The sequence below is a fragment of the Jaculus jaculus genome, chromosome 1 (assembly GCF_020740685.1).
Source record: "Jaculus jaculus isolate mJacJac1 chromosome 1, mJacJac1.mat.Y.cur, whole genome shotgun sequence".
NCBI classification, from domain to species: Eukaryota; Metazoa; Chordata; class Mammalia; order Rodentia; family Dipodidae; genus Jaculus; species Jaculus jaculus.
The window spans coordinates 174,385,261-174,398,621 of NC_059102.1; the positions used below are offsets into that span (position 1 = coordinate 174,385,261).

The 13,361-nt window shown below is 38.9% G+C and overlaps 1 pseudogene; it reads right to left on the reverse strand.

Moving 5' to 3' along the window:
* Positions 1-12,472: 12,472 nt before the first annotated feature.
* LOC101601663 lies at positions 12,473-13,328 on the reverse strand (annotated as a pseudogene).
* Positions 13,329-13,361: the final 33 nt, after the last annotated feature.

Genomic DNA, 13,361 nt, shown 5'->3' on the forward strand with positions numbered 1-13,361 from the left:
AAGGGCCTGGTGAAGGTTCAGCCACATTTGGTCTGCCTTTTAGGAAATAGAATTTTATGGTACCATTGCCGTTTGGGTCTAGATTTGTGTTTCCCATCCCTTCGATGCCAACTGGGGGAAAATGACCAATATCTGTCCAAACAACTCATGGTCTAACCTACTTAGCAACAAATAACTTGTTGTGATGCCCACACAAGTGCAATAGTGGCACACAGCCATGGTGGGAACCAACTGCTCTTGTTTGGCTAGCTGATCCCCTCAGTGGTATGGGACCCATAACTGCAGCTGGTAAACAGGACAGAACCATATCCAAATATAAGCCCTCTCTCCAATATCAAGCTACATCAATCATGGGATACAAGGGGGCCACACCTATTAAATTGTCTATTAAAAAAAAAGTAAGGGTTAGCTCAATTGTCCTGATGCTAACTAACCCTCCGTTTGAGAATCTGCTTCCCTTTTTCAGATAGATGTAGGTCCTGGGGAGAGAGCCACCATATCATACCTCAAAAGGGCCCCAGCTGAAACTAAGAAAAATTGGCAAAACTAGCAAGGGTACTGTTTTCCTGGTGAACCAGATACCAGCACAAGGGGGAAGGAGACCAACACAGAGAAAAATCAACTCCTACCAAATCAGAGAGCCAGAGCCTCAGAGGCCCCCAACACCTCAGCACTGAAGCAGACCAAAAATGAACCCAACATGGCTCAGGGAAATTTTGTGGAAGAAGGGGCGAAAAGAATGTCATAGCCACATGTTGGGTCATGACATGCAGAGACATTTATGCTACCCATAACTGAGGGCTAACTCCACAGTGCATGACCCATATACCTCAACAAGGAGGGGCCAAGAGGAGGGGGTAGGTCACAGATGAGCCTAATAACGGTACCAAACTGATTGTATTTGCTGAATACAAAACTAATTAATAAAAAACAATTTTAAAAAGTTTTAATTCAGACCTCTTGTTCAAATTCAAACTTCAACCACCTTCCCCTTCTGGTCTTCCTATGAACTTGCCTCTTTCCTTTTATTTCAAATTGAATAGTATTAAAAGCAACACCTAAGCAAAGCCCATAATATTCCATGCAATTTTAACCACTGTAATTTTCCTCTGTAGTCCTCTCAAATAATTTTACTTTCCTTTATTCTAACTACAATTATTGAACCGTCCTCTACCTTTTAAACTTCCTCTTTGTGTCTTTCCCTATATGTTTCTATTTTGCCCCGATAGTCATATGTCCTACTAATTCATGCCCATTTCTTTATTCAATGTTAGTTCCTCATGGAATTCTTTTTGGTCAATCTCCTAATTTAAAGATCATATTCCACCATTTGGTAAACAAAAACCTTAAAGCCTCATACTTGTTCTGATACCCTCCTGAATTTACTGTTTTCTTCAGATTTTTGGTTCACCTGACCAAGTAAATTGGGCATCAAATGCCACATTTTCCCCATTTCCCAGTAATGCCCATCTTTCCCCTAATGTTTTTTTTTTCCATTCCCTGTTATCAATGGAACATCAGTAAGGCTGTGATAATCAAAACGCCCTTAATGGCTTGTCTACCTAATCCGTCAGGGACTTGTTTCTCTCATATCACCTCGGGTTATATGGCCTTTGTCTTGATGAGGTTGTTCTCCACTTCCATGGCACTCAGAATAAGCTCATCAGCCTCCATGTCCCATAGGTTTAGGAGCCAGCCTGTGGAAATTCTTTCATTCTGCATTTGTCTAACTCAGGGTTTGGTGAGATTGCTCAATGGACATAGCGCTTGCTACCCAAGCATGAGGCCATGTTAGAATCGTCAGTACCCATGTTCACGCTGGGTGCAGCAGGTAGCATCTGTGATCCTAGATCTAGGAAGGGATCAGCAGGGTACCAAGGGCCTCCTACCCAGGTAGTCTTACAGAATTGGTGAACTGTAGATTGAGCAAGAGACACTGACCCAAAATATAAGGTGGAGAGGGAGAGAAGACCCCTGGCCTCTCCATGCACATATACATGTGTGTGCACATGCCATCATGTACATACATGCATGTATACACATAGCAGCACACAGGCATGCACTCACACTACACATCCATAAAAGCATGGCTTTTAAAGTCTCTTTCAATTTAAAACTTTCCTACAGCGTATTGCCTAGTTAAAATAGCTTCCTATACTGGCTCTTACTAAAGCAGATGTGTGCATTCTGCACCATGGACTTTTGCTTTCCTCTCTAATTATGGTCAGACTTGAGAAGCATCTTCTATCACCTTGTTCTTTCCTTCTTCCTACCTAATTCTTCCCAAGGGCTCCACATTTTAAGATGTGAGAAAGGACCCTTCAGCAAAGAACTAAACTATTTTTACTCATATGCTGCTAGCTATAAGAAACAATCTAACATCTTACCTTCCCACTTTTTCCTCCTTCCTTCCAAATCAGTAACTAATACAGAGAAGGGAATTAGCATACATGTTTCCCATTGTGATTCACTCCTTTTGCAGAAGTGAGGGGTTTTTTTGGCAAACAATTAAGCCTTAGTTATATGTCATGTGTGTATGTGTGTGTGTGTGTGTGTGTGTGTGTTTCCTGTATGTGAATGTGTGAGTGTCTAACACACATGTGCCATAGTGGGTGTTGGGGGTAGAGCATAATTTCTGGTGTCAGTCCTCACATTACCTTGTTTGAGACAAAGTCTTTTCCATTCTTGGCATTGTTTCTTACTGCATTTTCCAGGCCAGGAAATTCTCATGTCTTCACCTTTCTTCTCACCAGAAGCCCACTGGGATTATAGAAACCTCCCACAGAATCCTGTTTTGGGTGGGTTTTGGGGATCCAGGCTCGGGTACTAATGCTTATATAGCAAGCACTTTATGCACTGAGAATTGTCCCAGCCCCATTCAGTTACATGTCCAAACATTCAAAGTCCACATAACAGCCACCATAGCCTGCTTAGTGTGAGTCTCTACTCATCCCCTTCTCTCCTCTCCTGTGGTGGTATAAATGGGTCCTCGATAAATTACTGTGTTTTGAATGCTTTTCCCCCAGATGAAGGCAATTTGGGAGGTGGAGCTTTGCTGAAGCAGGTGTGTGTTTGGGGCCAGCCTTAGGGGTGTTATAGCCAGCTTTGCTTTGCTCGAGTTCAGCTCACTGTCTTGCTGTTGTTTCCATCTGCTGTGACAGACAGAAGTGGTGCCCAGCCTTTGTACATGCCATGCTTTCCCTTGCCATTGTTGAGCTTCCCCTCAAGACTGTAAGCCAAAATGAACAACTTTCCTTCCATCAACTGCTTCTGGTCAGGGGCTCTGTCCCAGAAAGAAGGTAACTACAGCAGAACTTCGGAACTAGTGGAGAGGTGGTGGCAGTGGTGACTGCAGCCGCAGCAGGGATTTTGTTTCCTGCTCTAAGCTCGCACCATCCACTGGGGAAGAAAAGTGCAAACAGAAAAGGAGTCAGAGTCAGATTTTTAGTTAAAAAATGCCTGTTTAGTGCTTAGTACTTCATTTTCCACCTCAAAGGATTGCAATATGATTTCTGGTTCATCAGCCAGTCTGTGGCATCCTTATACTCATGTGGCAGACCTCATTCACTAAGAAGGTGTGTCATCCCACAGCACATGAAGAGAGCTCCTAGACACTTTTACACATTTGTACATAGATATTTATACCTTTCCTTACATTAGGAAATACTTTCTTATAGTAATTCTTTGAGGTTTTTAGCCCATTGGTTCCCTCTTCAGAAGCTAAAAAAATATTTTTATACTTTCTATAAGTCCTGTAAGTTTATTCATTCCTTCTTCATTTTCTTCACCTTTTAACTATATTTTTTTCATATAACCAGTCTTTGTATTTACAGGTTTATTTGCTACTGGCCAATTCCACTAGTAAAGCTCTTGATTTCAGTTTTTCTATTGTTTTTCAACTTGAGCTCTAAAATTATTTTTCTTCTTTTTTCTCTTTTTAAGCAATGCCAGTCACTCTACTGAGTTTATAAAACCAAGTCCACGGGCAGGTTTGCTAAAATGCTATGGGTTCCCCAATAAGGCAGAGGAAGCACTAATGCCCAGTAGGTTGTTTATGTGTCAGGCTGACTAGAATGCTTCCCTCCAGGGTCTATATGGCTAAGTCTGGATTCGAATTCTGGAAGTGTGAACTTGAGATTGTATCTACAGGGAATGGCCTGAAATCTTGTCCACAAGTTTGGCCTTGGACTTGAATTTACAGATGATTGTCTACATCATGAGTTTACAGATGATTTGTTACACCGTGACAAGCTTAGAACTTTAGTTCTCAGGAGCTGGCTCACTACCAAGATTGGCTTGTGTCAATCCTGCATCTGCAGGGCTGTATGTGGTGCCGTTATCCATCTGGTATAGCATACAACCTGGGTTAACTTAGATGACACTGGATCTTGGGTCTGTAGGACAATCCTGGACTCCAAGTCTCCTAGATATGAGGTCCCAGAAGCTGCTAAGGAAGGTGGGACAATAGACCTCCTGGCTTTGGATAGCCTCAAAGCTGGTGTCCACAGGTGCTGAGCTGATACCTTATCCTGGGGCCCTGACCTTGCCCCAGGACAGCTCCAAGTACAGGGGTTTTAGAAGCCCATCTGACTCTAGTGTTATCTGACACCTGAATGTTTTGTAGTCTGGGGCCAAACATCTGGCATGGAATTGGGTAAGCTAAGAAAATATATTTACAGAGACCAGACTGGATGCTATAATGACAATTTTAGCAAGCCTAATGGCAAGTCTAATCCTAGGCACTGCCCAAAGCCAAGAGCACTGGGGATATCATGACCTTTGGTTTAGCAAGAAAACCAGACCATTGGGGCTGGGTTTAAGGCAGGCTTTTCCAGTGATCTGCACAGGGGGGTTCATGTAACTTTGCTAGCCTATTAGATTCAGCTATTTTATTGTTAAAAAGTGGTGGCTAATGACATAAGCAGATATTCTGTATATGTGAGACTAATCAAAAAAGTGAAAAGATGACAGCTGTTTCTTCTCAGAAATATTTTAATATTTAAATAAGGAAGATTAATTTTTACTTTAGTAACAATGAAACCAATTAGTATAAAGATTTGGAGTTATTGTTAAGCAGTTTCACATTGTCCCCATCCCATAAACAATGAAATCAAAATTGGTAATGGATTAGTCATTAAATATTTTATTTTTCAACCTTTGAACTAATAAGTATCTTGTGATAGCTTTTCAGAAGAGGAATTTGTCTTATTAGTAACTGACATGATGCTTAAAGTTTCCCTCTGAGAACTTGAAATGTGTTTATGTCCCTCATCTTAACTGATCATTTTTTTTATCATGCTTCAAAATGCTTGTAACTCTTGTGCTGCATTTCCATATTCTAAATGTTTTGTGTATCTTTATCTTCATCATCATATAACGTTGTTATCCAGTCCTTTCTTCTAATGATATACTGTTTCCTATGAAAGCACCTTTTCAAATTTTTATTTTTATTTACTTATTTGAGATACACAGAGAGAGGCATAAAGAGAGAAAGAGAGAGAGAAGGGGTGCACCAGGGCCTCCAGCCTTTGCAGTTGAACTCCAGATGCATGTACCACCTTATGCATTTGGCTTATGTGGGTGGTGGGAAATCAAACCTGGGTCTTTCGGCTTTGCAGGCAAGTGCCTTAACTGCTAAGCCACCTTTTTAGCCTGGAAGCATTTTTTAAACAAAAAAAAAAGGCAGAAACATATTTGATGAAATTTTCTTCTAGTTTCCTTAGAAAACATATCAGACGTATCTTGCTTTATATTTAAAGCATGTCGTAAAATAACACAATACTATCCTACTATAATTTGCTTGGGTTTTTTTTTGCTTGTTTGTTTGTTTGTTTCTAGAGCACATTTTATTTGCCTTTTGCTATTATGTCTTTCTCACTATAGCCCTTAAAAATTACAATATAGGGACAGAAAATACCTAGAATTTTAAAATTTGATTTAATTTTATGAGAAAAGTTCTTTTATTTGTTATAACTGGTTTTGGTATTCTGAACTATCATTGCTTCTTTAATGGAAAGTCCAGGCATTGACCCAATATCTACTCTAGAACATATTTTATTATACTCAATTCTCTGCTCCAGGACTGATTTCTGAGAAGCCCTAGATGATATATGTGAGACCATCTAAAAAAACTTAATTGTATGTAGTTGTAAATTTTAATTTCTATACTACTGCAAAATATGTGTATTTTTATAAGGACTCAAATCATAAAAAGTTTAATAAAATCATCCTTAAAATATTTTTCAGTCTATATTACTGTTAAATATAATTTTATCTTATATATTTTTATTCAGATTTCCTTTAAGAAACATCTCAACAGTCCACATAATTGTGATTACAACCTTATTATCAGTATTTGATTACAGGGTTGGAGAGATGGCTTAGTGGTCAAGCACTTGCCTGTGAAGCCTAAGGACCCATGTTCAAGGCTCGATTCTCCAGGACCCACAATAGCCAAATGCACAAGGGGGTGCACGTGTCTGGAGTTCGTTTGCAGTGCCCGCAGGCCCTGGCACGTCTATTCTCAATCTCTCTATCTGTCTCTCTCTGTCTCTCTGCCTCCTTCTCTCTGTCACTCTCAAATAAATAAAAATAAACAAAAAAATTTTAATATTTGATTACATCTTGTTACTTTAAAGTCTAAACCCTATTGACTTTTCTCAATCCAACAGAGATACTGAGACTTTTAAGACATAATATTTAGTTATTTAATGCACATTATTCTTTTTATGATTTTTATTTATTTTACAGTTGTTTACAATAATTTATATCATTCCTTATTTTATAATAATTTAAATATTTTATAATTATTAATTTATCATGTATTATTAGATAGTATATGCTATTTATTATATTATTATATAATATTATATATTATTATACCTAATAAAATTCTTCAAATTAACTTGCTGCTTCCATTGGACAGATTTTGCATCAGCCTTTCTTCATGGCATTTTTCATGTCTGTGTTTTCAATGTGCAGATGAGGGGACTGAACATAGCAGCAGTGATAGAAGAAATAGTGCAGTCACTTTATGCTTTGGGGAAGCATCAGCAGGTCTAAGGTAAGAAAATATTGCAGTTCCAAAAACTAAGAGCACCACAGTGATGTAAGACCCACATGTAGAGAGGACTGTGTCCTTCCTTTAGGCAAATGGGTTCTTATAGTGATAAATGTAATGCCCTAGGAGATAAACACAATAGTAAACCATTAATGTGATGATCCCTGAATTTGCAACACAAAGACACCAGTGGTATACATATCAGTAAAGATACTTTTTAGCAAAGAAAAAACATCACAAAAGTATTAATCAAGTTCTTCAGCACTGGAGAAGGCAACTGGATTGTATAGATCATTCTAGAATGAGCAGCCCCATCAGTCCAGGTATTCAAAATTAAGAGATAACACTTTGTCATATCTGATAATCATGTCTTTGGTGGGGCTTCCAGGGGAAAACAGTGATCAAAGCCGATGGCTGTAATATGAGTGTCTCGGTACAGGTGAAGAAGTGTAAGGGAAAGGTGTATAACTTGCAGTTATAGGAGATGGTTTTAGGTCCCTCTACCAGGCTCCAAATCAAGATGGGTGTGACATCAGAGGAATAGCAGGTATTCATAAGGGATAAATGGTTCACAAGGTGGCTGATGAAAAGATGGCTGTATGGAACAGAAAAAAAAATAATCAGAATGTGGGCTGGAGAATGGGCTAGTGGTTAAGGCACTTGCCTGCTAAACCTAAGGATATAGGTTCAATTCCCCAAAACCCATGTAAGCCAAAAGCACATGGCAGTGCATGCTTCTGGAGTTCAATTACAATGGCTAGAGGCCCTGGCATGACCAATCTCTCCCTCTCTGTCTCATAAATAAATAAAGATAAAACATTTTTTAAAAAAGAATCATAATGTTTTTTACCAACAGAACAAGAAGAACACAGAGCAGAATATTTGCATGCTCTTGTCATCAGAAAGTACCAAAGGATGCTTGCTGAATTTATATACATCTGTTTGCTGTCAACTTTGCATGAAGAAATTAAATATCTGAAAGAAGGAAAACCCAAATTTCAGTGAAAAATTAATAACATCATTAATTGAATATAAAATGTACTAAATTTGATTTAATATTGATTATTCTAGATTTATGAATAAGTTGCTATGTCTTTTTTAATAACTTTACAGTAGGCTTGTTGGAATAATTGTGTATTTGGTTTGATCCAGATGTAGTGGCTTTAAATATTTAAATTTTATTTGAAAATTTAAAAATCCTCTCATCTATATAATTAAATAACAATAAAAGCTTAATTGTCCTGAGAGAAGAAAATCATTTTGAAAATATCTCAAGTAATATAGTTTTCTGTCAGCATACACTCAAAAGAGAAAAATGAAAAGCTATGTAAAGAGAATTCTTGTAATTAAAACAAGTATTTGTTTAAAATAGGAATAGTAAGTAAAATTCTTTACAAAGATACAATCATAATTTAATTATTAAGTTCTTCAGCCACCATTTTTCTTGTATAACATTAAGAAAGTATTTTATAATTTAGATATGCAATGAGTAATTATGAGGGCATATAAGTTACCTATAATTAGACATGCTGGAGAACACAAAGTTATTCTCCTCTTTTATTCTTTCCTCTCTGAGTAGGCTAGCAGCAAATCATATATATGTATATGATTATACGTAAAACCACATCCAATGAAAAAGTGAAAAAAAACTGTACAACATAATTTTAGCCAATGTGATAAGGTAAACTTCAGTTTTAACATTCGGTTTGTAAATAATATTAAGAGTCAATGGACAAAGTGCTTTCAAAGGAAATTTCCTAAAGTTAATCACTACTCTGTTTTTAAATATATTTTTACCTATTTCCCCTTTAAACATATATTCACCCAGTACCCACATAAATGCAGGTGGGCTTGGTGGTTACATGTAATCCCCACATTCTTCAGGTGTAGACTGGGGATCCTCAGGGAAAGTAAGCTAGCTCCATGCACTGAATCAGCAAGCTATGGATCATGGGAGAGTCCCTGCCTCAGGAAATAAAGAGGAGAGTGATGGAGGAAGACATGCAAAATCAATCTCTGGAATACACACATGCAAACACACACACACACACACACACACACAGGTGTGCCCACATACATGTAAATATATATATATATATATTATTTTTCAAATAAAATTTATATATATATATAAAATTTATATATATATATGTATACACACACACACACACACACACACACATTCATACCACACATAACTACAGATGCAAAAAGAAAAAGAAAAATAAGAAATCGATTATTTACAAGCTTAGTAATTTGTTTTTATGACTTAGAAACTAAATGAGTTTGAGGAAATCAGTGATTCATTATACATACTTCAACATAAACCTAGTATTTACTTCAACTTACTGTCCAGTGTTTACTAAACCTCATTCAATATAAACTTTTATAGAACTAAAACAGGAGAGAACTGAGTATATCCTTAATCTCCCCAACACACAAGAGGACACTGCTCAGGAGTGTCCACAGGTGCTGTTTTACACCATCAAATCTGAGTCCAGCCCTATGCATGCTATCAAGTAGTGAATCAAAGATTAAGGATTGGCTGTTTTGACAAACTGCAGGACTCTGATTACTGGTCCAAAGAGTAAGATCTGACCCTCATGTCTAGTTCTAGGAGACATGACATTGTAATTTGTCCAGAAGGCCATAAGGTTGCTACCTACCTGGAGGCTTGCTAGTAGAGAAAAATAGCATACAATTGTCCCCTCCCTTAGAATTCATCCACTTGGGCCTGACAATCACCCAGATGGAAAAAACCCCTGTTACAGTCAGGTTTGCAGTGCTGGCAGAAATCACCCAACCAAGAGCAGCTTTTGGGAAAACAAAAAAAGGCTTAATTTTGGCTTACAGGCTTGAGGGGAAGCTCCATGATGACAGGGGGAAATGATGGCATGAGCAGAGGATGGACATCACCCCCTGACCAACATCAGGTGGACAACAGGAACAGGAGAGTGTGCCAAACACTAGCAAGGGGAATCTGGCTTTAACACCCATAAGCCTGCCCCCAACAATACACTGCCTCCAGGAGGCTTTAATATACAATTGTCATCAGTTGTAACCTAGAATACAGAACACCTAAGTTTATGAGGGACACCTGAATCAAACCACTATACCCCCCTTAAGAATCTGTCTTTTTTCAGATACTGTAAGAACTAGTACACCACCTCATATGTGGTCCCTAATGTGGAACAGCTTGAGTTGCATGGATCCCTGACAGTCAACTCAAGTGACAGATAATAGGGGGGAACAGGTTTTGTAGGGAGGGCCAAAGAAAAGTGGGGGAGATATACACAAAGCTAAAGCCAAAAAGAATTATTACCACAGCAGTCTTTCTCCTGGTTAGCAGACTAAATGATGGAACCATCAATAGGAATGTGGGAAAATTCTCTCAGCTGAAGGGCCCCAGTGAGGGTGAGAGGAAGCCTAATCCTGAAACCACTGGATCTCTAGCCTGTACCTCCTACTGCCAGCAGTGTGCTATACCCCACAGTGAGCTGCTGGGTGGAGAGAACTAAGTGGTCCCCAAAACAGGGCAGGCTCCTATCAAAATATTTGATTGTCCACCTGCCCTGAAAGGTAAGAGCCTATTGGTGAAGACACCACAAGCTGCCAACACAAAACACCAAGAGATCACGGTAAAGTTTGGAAGGAAGCCAACTCCCTGATAGGCAGCACTCACAGTGCTGGAAGTGCTGCATGAGCCCCTCAGGAGATGGCCACCGATGTTGTGATGAAGCAGGGGATGGGGCTAGACACAAATCAACCAGCTGGACAAAAGGCACACACCTGTGCAATATTGGAACTCAGCCTACTTGGGTAACCAAAAGCTCATTTTAATTGGATAAGAGGCTCACTCAATGAGAAGGAACACATGGCTGGTATTGGGAACCAAGACTCCAGTTAGAAGCTCCCACTAGTCTCACCAGAAGAGAGGCTACACCATGAAAATGTCTCTGAATTAACCTTGTTTATCCCCTTTAACTCATGCTATTCTCACCCTCCATTGGAGAATCTGTTTTCTCTTCTACAGAAGGCAGCAAAAACTAGGGAGAACAAAACTCCATCACCATGACAAATAGCTGACTCAATATCATGAGATGAGCCACCTCATGTACATCAGCATAGTCCAGGTGAAATCACAGAGGCATTGGAGAGTTAAGCTTGAGTGCTGCTCTCATAGAGAGCCTGAAAATCTATGCCAGGGTGATAGTGATAGAGACTGAGGACACTCAAAACACATCAAGGCAGAAATTCAGAAGTTGCTGAGAGCTTAACACTAACACAAACTTAAAACACACCACGGGATGAAGTGAAAGCTCAGTGGTTAAGCACTTAAGGTGTTTGTCTGCAAAGCCTAAGGACCTAAGTTTGATTCCCCAGTACTCACATAAGTCACATGAATAAGGTGGTACATACATCTGGAGTTGCAGTGGCTAGAGACCCTTGCATGCCCATTTCTCTCTCTCTCTCTCTCTCTCCCCCCCTCCCCCCCTCCCTCCCTCCCTCCTTCCCTCCCAAATAAATAAAAAAATATTTTTAAAACACACCAACCAAGGCTCAGGGAACATTGCAGAAGAGAGGCGGAAAGACTGGGAGAGCCACAGGGAGTATCTGGAGGTATGGCCACAACCTACAGTAACTGACTGATGCTATCATAACTCATAACCCATAACCCCATGGTGATAACCCCACTGAGGAGGTCCCTCAGTACGATGGGTGTGGGAAGAGGGGAATAGGACCAACACATGATTTATACATGCAACAAAGTTGAAAATTAATAAAAATAAATAAGAAATAATATACAACTTACCTAAAAAATAGTTTGGCACAATGGCTTGACCATTGTCCCCATCTAGTCCCTAAGATGGATTCCCTCTGTAATGGTCTCTCTAGCCAAAGTCCACTTTCAACCCTTTAGAGTGATTCATTTTTCCCTGACATAAATCTCACATATCTTCTATACTAACTCTGTTTGTTTCATCTAAATACTTTAAACAGAAATTACACAAACTGGAGAGCCAAAGGGAATTCAGGGTGATCCCAAAAACAATATAACTTGTTCTGTTGCATAGTTTGAGCTATGATTCACTGCCATTTGTTAGTTTATGGACCATAGTTTGGTTGGTAATATAAAAGAATCTTTATATAATTGTCAGTACCTTTGGCTCTGTTTTAAACTATATGTATGCATGTAAGATTCAAGCACACAAAAGCCTTTGACCACTGCAAACAAACTCCTAACACATGTGGCAACTTGTGCATCTGGATTATGTAGGTCCTGGGGAATCAAATACGGGTTCTTTGGCTTTGCAGGCCAGCACCTTAACCACTATGCCATGTCTCCAGCTCCACTCTTTTTTTAAATATTTTATTTATTTTTCTAATCTTTTCATTTTTCAGCTATAATGTTCAACACCAAAATTTCTTCATGGCAGTTTTCATCTCTGTATTTCTCAAGGTATAAATTAAAGGATTGAACTTAGGAGCAATGCTTGTATAAAATAGTGCAAACACTTTATCCTTAGGGAAAGTGGTAGGTGGTCTAAGGTAGGAGAAAATTTCTGGTCCAAAGAATAAAATGATCACAGTGATATGAGAACCACAGATAGAGAGGGCTTTGGATCTTTCTTCAGCTGTGTGATTCCTTAAAGTAAATAATATAATTATATAAGAAAAAAACAAACCACAGATATACCTGAATTGACAAGCACAAGGACACCAGTGATGGAGGCAGCAATACAGGCAACTTTTGCCAAAGGAAAAATATTACAAAAGTAGTGATCAATTTCATCAGGGCCACAAAAGGGCAACTAGATTGCAATAGAAAACTGAGAAAAGGAGCAGGCAGCCACAACAGCCCTTGCAGCTAGAATTAGGAAATGGCATCTAGTTCCGTTCATGATAACCAGGTAGTAAAGAGGCTTGCAGATGGCAATGTAGCAAGCAAAGGCCATGAGAGTGCACAGTGAAGACCTGCAGCATGCAATTTCTATATGAGATGATTTTCTTAACAACTAGCAAGTCACCAATGAAATTCAGGGTCACACAGGAGGTAATGCAGATGTCCATGAAAGATAGGTGGCTGAGTAAATAGTGCATTACCTGATGAAAAAGAGGGCTGTATCTAATGGAGACAAGGATCAAAAAGTTCCCCATTAAAAGAGCCACATAGCAGATCAAGGAGAGCTAAGCAAAATATCTTTATGTTCTGGTCATAAGAAAGTCCCTGGGGAATGAATTCAGACACATTTTACTGCTTTTCCATGTATTTAAATTAGTCATATTTTATAAACAGTTG